Source organism: Salmo salar, chromosome ssa19, assembly GCF_905237065.1.
Source record: "Salmo salar chromosome ssa19, Ssal_v3.1, whole genome shotgun sequence".
Taxonomy (NCBI): Eukaryota; Metazoa; Chordata; class Actinopteri; order Salmoniformes; family Salmonidae; genus Salmo; species Salmo salar.
Genome location: NC_059460.1, coordinates 55,536,965 through 55,544,372, shown reverse-complemented (window position 1 = coordinate 55,544,372; position 7,408 = coordinate 55,536,965). Strand labels below are relative to the sequence as shown.

The 7,408-nt window shown below is 38.6% G+C and overlaps 1 pseudogene; it reads right to left on the bottom strand.

The window, feature by feature from the left end:
* Positions 1-3,419: 3,419 nt before the first annotated feature.
* Positions 3,420-3,543, bottom strand: LOC123729057 (uncharacterized; annotated as a pseudogene).
* Between the last annotated feature and the right edge of the window lie 3,865 nt (positions 3,544-7,408).

The following is a 7,408-nucleotide window of genomic DNA, read 5'->3' as shown; positions in this document are numbered from 1 at the left end:
TTATGAACACAACAAATACAAAAAAACAACAGAAATATACAAACGAGTAGAAAACCTAACAGACAGGGGTATTACATATCAAGATTCATTTTAAATTTGTTAAATACTTTTATGGTGCATATTGCTTTTTTGTTTTTACATTTACTGATCATTTCAAAATAATATTTCAATTCTATCTTAAATGATGTGAAAAGGGGTTTGTTCTCTGCCCACTTCATTTTATGGACAAAGAATCTTCCATGAAAAATAAACAAATGAACAATGAAAGTTAAATCAGGGTCCATATCATTTGGTTCAAAATAAAACATAATATCAGAGTCTTTCAAATTAACATTAATAGTCATTTATTTTCAAATAAAATGTTCTAACTCACACCAAAATCTTCTGACATAAGAGCAGTCCCAAAATAAATGGTCAAGAGTCTCTGGGTCACAACCACAAAATACACATTTGTTATCAATAGCTATTTTATATCTGTGTATAATAAAGGTCTTTACAGGGTAGATTCTATGAATGAGTTTGTATGATACTTCTTTCACCTTATTAGATATACAATATTTACCAGATAACAATGAAACTTTGTTCCAGTTCACTTGTCCTAGGGCTGCATTCCAGTACATTTTAGCAGAGGGAATAGTAACATATTGGCATAGTTTCCTTATATACATGTTATTACATTTATAGTTTAAAATGTAAATTCCTTCTAATTGTATTGAGGCTACAAAATCCTCAACAGTTGCACTTGGAGTATTGTTATATTCTCCTAAAAGAAGAATAGCACCTTTAGGGACAGCTCTAACAACAATTTGATACTCCTCGGGAGTGAATGTCACATTGTGTGTTCTAATAAATTCTGGATAACCATATAGTTGTCCATCATTATTCAGTAATTGTTTAACCCAAATAATGTTGTTGTCAAACCAGTTCTGGAAAAACAAAGACTTGTTTTTGTATTTTATGTCTTTATTATTCCAGATTGTATACCTATGAGGGGAAAAATTGTGTTTGTACATGGGGTTCCAAGTTAAAAGTACTTGTTTATGAAAGTTTGCAAGCTTAATAGGGATTTTACCCATATCAAAGTTGCATTTGAGTAAGAATTCTAGACCACCAATCTGTTGGAATATTAAATTAGGGATGATATTCCAGATGCAATCCTTATTTCCTAAATAGTTTTGCATCCATTTCATTTTAAATATTATATTAGAGGTTTTAAAATCCAGAGCATTCAACCCTCCCTCACTTTGGGTGCTACATATTACCGCTTTTCTTAAATAATGTGGTTTATTCCTCCATATGAAGTTAAATAATTTCGTATCAACCATTTTAGTTACTGACAGAGGAACATCCAAGGCAAGGGAGGTATAAACTAATCTGGACAGACCTTCAGATTTTGATAGAAGTACACGTCCAGATAAAGAAAGATCTCTTAATAACCAGGAGTTAAATCTCTTTCCAATTTTCTCTACAATAGGAGAGAAATTTAAGTTGGCCCTTTCTTTCTGATCTTTGCTAACTGTAATACCAATATATGTGATCACATCTTTTACAGGGATATTACATACTGAGTTTAAGTTACATCTTTTCAACACAAATAATTCACATTTCCTAATATTCAGAGATAAACCTGATACATGTGTGAAGGCATTAATACACTCAATAGCTTTCTTGACTTCATTATGATCTTTCAAAAAATGGTGGTGTCGTTAGCCAATTGTGAACATTTTATCTCTTTGTCTTGTATCTGAATACCCCTAAAACTATCCTTATTTATATGAAGTGCCATAACTTGTGTGACCAATAAAAATAAGAAAGGAGAAATTGGGCATCCTTGTTTAATTCCACGTCTAATGTTGAATCTTTGTGAAGTTCCATGGGATAATTTAACAGAGCTGTTACTATTATTGTAAATTGTCTTAATTACATATTGAAAATATTGACCAAAACCAAAAAATCAAAGAGTCTCAAAAAGAAAATAATGTTAATCTGTATCAAATGCCTTGTAAAAGTCTACAAATAAAATAAAGCTATCTTCCATAATGTGCTCATTGTAGTCTATCAAGTCCAATACTAGTCGAATATTATTACATATATGTCTGCCCTTCATAAAACCAGACTGGGTATCGTCAATGAATTGGTCAAGACCTTTTTTAAGTCTTTCTGCAAAGATGGATGCAAGTATCTTTCCATCATTGTTCATTAATGTGATTGGTTTCCAATTTTCTAACATCATAGAATATTTGTTTGGTTGGGGGATTACAGAAATTAGGTTTGTGTCATAGAAACAGGCAGGACCCCAAAATCAATTGCCTCCTTAAAAACATTAAATATAAATTCAATAATATCCTCCTGAAAATATTTATAGAATTCAATGATAATGCCATCATTCCCTGGAGATTTGTTCTCTTTTAACTTGCTGATACATTTTTTAATTTCATTAATAGAAATAATTTCATCACAAGACTTTTGGAAGTCTTCATCTATGAATTTTGCACAGTCTTTGACAGAGTCTAGAAAGGCAGATATGTCACTAGTAGGACAGACATTACTGGTATAAAGGTTACCATAGAATTCTGAAACATATTTTGAAATATCTTTGGGGTTTTCATTTTCTTTGCCATCTATATTGAGCTTATGAATAGATGTAAATTCAGAATTCTTTCTTTCTAAATTGTAAAAGTATTTTGTATTTTTTTCACCTTCCTCCAACCATCTCCTTCTTGATCTTACAAATGCCCCTTTTGCTCTCTCTTCATACATTCGGTCCATTTCTAGTTGTAAAGAGAATAACTGACCCTTTCCTTGTTCATCAAGGTCCTCCATAGAGATTAGAGAAAGTATTTCTTTAACAAGTTTATCTTCCCTCAATCTTTTAAGTTCAGCAATTTCTTTACCTCTTTTCATGGCTGTTTGTCTTATTTCATACTTCATTAATTCCCAATATTTCCCATAAGACTTAAATAGTTGGGCTTTCCTCCAATTGTCTTGTATAATAACTTTGGCTTCCATCTTGAAATTATCATCTTCCAACAGTCTACTATTGAGTTTCCAATAACTCCGATTAGGTTTAACTTCAGATCCATTCATATTTAAAGATAAGAATATAACTTTATGATCTGTAGCACCACCTAACCTCGTGTCCACCTGGTTTCGCTTTTTATATATTTTTATTTCACCTTTATTTAACCAGGTAGGCTAGTTGAGAACAAGTTCTCATTTACAACTGCGACCTGGCCAAGATAATGCAAAGCAGTGCGACACAAACAACAACACAGAGTTACACATGGAATAAACGTACAATCAATAATAGAATAAGTTTATATACTGTGTGTGCAAATGCTTACTGGTGTATTGTTTACATTAAGATATTCAATATACCCAACAGAAAAATACTGCGATTTAATTTCAAAACCAAAGTAAGCCCCGTAGCAAAGCAAGATGTCAAAAAAGTTATTGATATTTGTATTGTTCCTCCCCACTGAAAACTTTAGAAAAAGACGAAAGATTTAATCGACATAAAGAGATTGGGACGGGATTCAAGGACTTCCATTTTCCTATTGCGGTAATATTAATCTCACTGCCCAGAAACAAATCTCGTGCCCTGTTAAATGTGTACAGTCACGACTGCACGAATGCATGACATTAGGATCGTAAAAATATATTCCTGTTGTAATATATTACAGTGGAAAACAAAAACTATTTCACATCAAGTGCATCATGGGTAACTAGAAACGCATGCGCAGTTGGATTTGCACTTGCTTAACGGCAGGTTGCAGTCTTGTGCTGATTTCCCCGTGCGTTAGAGGCTGTCTGGTTCTGAAAAAAAAACACCCAGCTTCAGTTCCAAAGAGAAAAATTATAATGTAAAATGAAATAAACAACAACTGGGTCATTTTATCTAATACAATGTAGAATTATCCCCACAAGATCTTAGAATGTTTACCATGATAACTTTTAATAATGACAGAGATTATGGAGGAATTTATTTCTCTACCTGTCTGATCATGATTCCGTGCAGCACATATTTACACTGAACAAAAATATAAACGCATCATGCAACAATTTCAAAGATTTTACTGAGTTACAATTCATATAAGGAAATCAGTCAATTGAAATCAAATCCTTGGGTTCTAATCTATGGATTTCACATGACTGGGAATACACATATGCATCTGTTGGTCACAGATACACTACGTGGCCAAAAGTATGTGGACACCTGCTCGTCGAACATCTCATTCCAAAATTATGGGCATTAATATGGAGTTGGTCCCCTCTTTGCTGCTTTAACAGTCTCCACTCTTCTGGGAAGGCTTTTACATTTACATTTACATTTAAGTCATTTAGCAGACGCTCTTATCCAGAGCGACTTACAAAATGGTGCATTCACCTTATGATATCCAGTGGAACAACCACTTTACAATAGTGCATCTAAATCTTTTAAGGGGGGGGGTAGAAGGATTACTTTATCCTATCCTAGGTATTCCTTAAAGAGGTGGGGTTTCAGGTGTCTCCGGAAGGTGGTGATTGACTCCGCTGTCCTGGCGTCGTGAGGGAGCTTGTTCCACCATTGGGGTGCCAGAGCAGCGAACAGTTTTGACTGGGCTGAGCGGGAACTGTGCTTCCTCAGAGGTAGGGGGGCCAGCAGGCCAGTGGTGGATGAACGCAGTGCCCTTGTTTGGGTGTAGGGCCTGATCAGAGCCTGAAGGTATGGAGGTGCCGTTCCCTTCACAGCTCCGTAGGCAATCACCATGGTCTTGTAGCGGATGCGAGCTTCAACTTCAATATAGCTTTTCACTATATGTTGGAACATTTCTGCCGGGATTTGCTTCCATTCAGCGACAAGAGCGTTAGTGAGGTCCGGCATTGATGTTGGGCAATTAGGCCTTGCTCGCAGTTGGAGTTCCAATTCATCCCAAAGGTGTACGATGGGGTTGAGATCAGAGCTCTGTGCAGGCCAGTCAAGTTCTTCCAAACCGATCTCAACAAACCATTTCTGTATGGACCTCGTTTTGTGCACGGGCATTGTCATGATGAAATAGGAATTATTTTGTACATTATTTTTGTACATCTCCTACCTGGAAGCAACCTGTCAGTGTTTTGCAGATCTGCTAATGTTAATGTTCCATTTGTTTAGATTTAGCCTGTGGTTAAAGTGCATTCTTTATTTCCACATGTAAATTGTACATGTAATATAGTAATACAATTAATTGAGAAAAAACTTGGAACATCATTGAGATGACAAATTTGGTTGTTTACTGTCAGAGTGGTTGAACCCGGAGAGATTTCAACTGGTTCCCCACAGCAGGATGGAATGGAAAGGGGAGAAAGTAAGGGGAGAGGAAAAGTTCTCTGTATGGCCCACCAGAGTACTCACCCCTACGGTCGAGCATGGTCTTTTAGTGGACAGGAGGACACGAAATTACCAGTAGTCCCGCAATACAGACTCTCAGGGGAACTCGGGTAGCCTTGAGTCTTCTTGGCCACGGAGACGTCGGGAACTTCCGGGATGCCTCGGAGGTAAGGTGGAATCCTTGGGTGGGCGAGTGGAATCGGACCTCCTCTCCTTCCTACGTTCCCTTAGCCTCCCATCGATCCGGATGGTCGAGGCAATGAGCGAGTCGAAATCCGTCAGTATTTCCCGGGCTACTAGCTCATCCTTCACTTCCTCCGATAATCCGTACAGGAATGTGTCGAACAGCGATTCCGGGTTTCAGGCACTCTCCGCTGCCAATGTGCGAAACTCCACCACAAAGTCTGCCATACTGCGGGAGTCTTCCCGAAGCTGGAGTAACTTCCGGGCAGCCTCTCTCCCGGACAATAGAAAATCTAAAACCTTTTTCACCTCTGCCACAAACTCCTCCAGACTGAAGCATACGGCCGACTCGAGCAGTCCGAGGGGAAGGAGGAGGTCTGCAGCTCAATGATGAGAGAAAAATGCGTGAGAAACGGCTGACAGGTTCCCGACTCTCCAGCGAAGCATTCCGGAGAAGGTAAGCGGGGTTCTCTGGAAACCAGGGAGGCCTTCGCTGCTAACAGCCGGGTTACTGAGGGGCTGGGAGGTTACCGCCTTGGTAGGCTGCCTGACAGACAACCCGCGGAATTGCTCCAGCAATGTGTTCAACGCTCAGTCAAGGCTTTCGGCCAAGGACTGGAACCCTTCCAAAAGACCACGAAGCAACTCCTCGTGCCTTCCAATGGTGTCTCCGTGGGAGGAGACGGCTTTGCAGAGCTGGTCCTGTCTGCTGGGTCCGTCTTGGCCAGTTTGTACTATCAAGGCTCAGGAGAAGACCCAGATGCAGACAGTTTCAAAGTAACAAAAGTTTATTACAGAAACAGGGGGGCAGGCAAACGACAGGTCAATGGCAGGCAGAGGTTAGTAGTCCAGAGCAGAGTCCGAAATGTACAGAACGGCAGGCAGGCTCAGGGTCAGGGCAGGCAGCGGTCAGGAATCCAGGGTGGTGTGACAAGGTACAGAACGGCAGGCAGGCTCAGGGTCAGGGCAGGCAGAATTGTCAAAACCGGGATAGCTAGAAAACAGGAACTAGAGAAAGACAGAAGCACGGGGAAAACGCTGGTAGGCTTTTTGTCCTGTTGAACGAACTGGTAACAGACAGTAGGTAGCCACTAGGTAGCCTAGTGGTTAGAGCATTGGACTAGTAACCGAAAGGTTGCAAGATTGAATCCCCGAGCTGACAAGCTAAGAATCTATTGTTCTGCCCCTGAACAAGGCAGTTAACCCACTGTTCCTTGGCTGCCATTGAAAATAAGATTTTGTTCTTAAGACTTGCCAAGTTAAAGAAAGGTACATTTAAAAAAAATAATATATAAAACAGAACACAGGTACAAATAGCCTGGAGATAATGAGGGAGATGGGTGACACCTGGAGGGGGGTGGAGACAAGCACAAAGACAGGTGAAACAGATCAGGGTGTGGCAATTGGCACTAAACTGAATTACAAGACAAGCTGTCAAAGGGGCTTATACCAAAGAGGAAGAAATAGCCTACTGCCAATCATTAATGTATATATATTTCTGTAATTAACTGATAATAGAAACATGGTAATATGAAAGAAACAAAGTTCATCACTTGTAATATACAGTGCATTTAGAAAGTATTCAGACCCATTGGCTTTTTTATCCTAAAATTGATTACATGTATTTTCTTCCTCATCAATTAACACACAATACCAAATAATGACAAAGCGAAAACAGTTTTTTTTTTACATTTTTGCACATTTATTACAAATAAAAAACAGAAGTACCTTATTTACAAAAGTATTCAGACCCTTTGCTATGAGACTCGAAATTGAGCTCAGGTGCATCCTGTTTCCATTGATCCTCCTTGAGATGTTTCTACAGCTTGATTGGAGTCCACCTGTGGTACATTCAATAGATTGAACATGATTTGG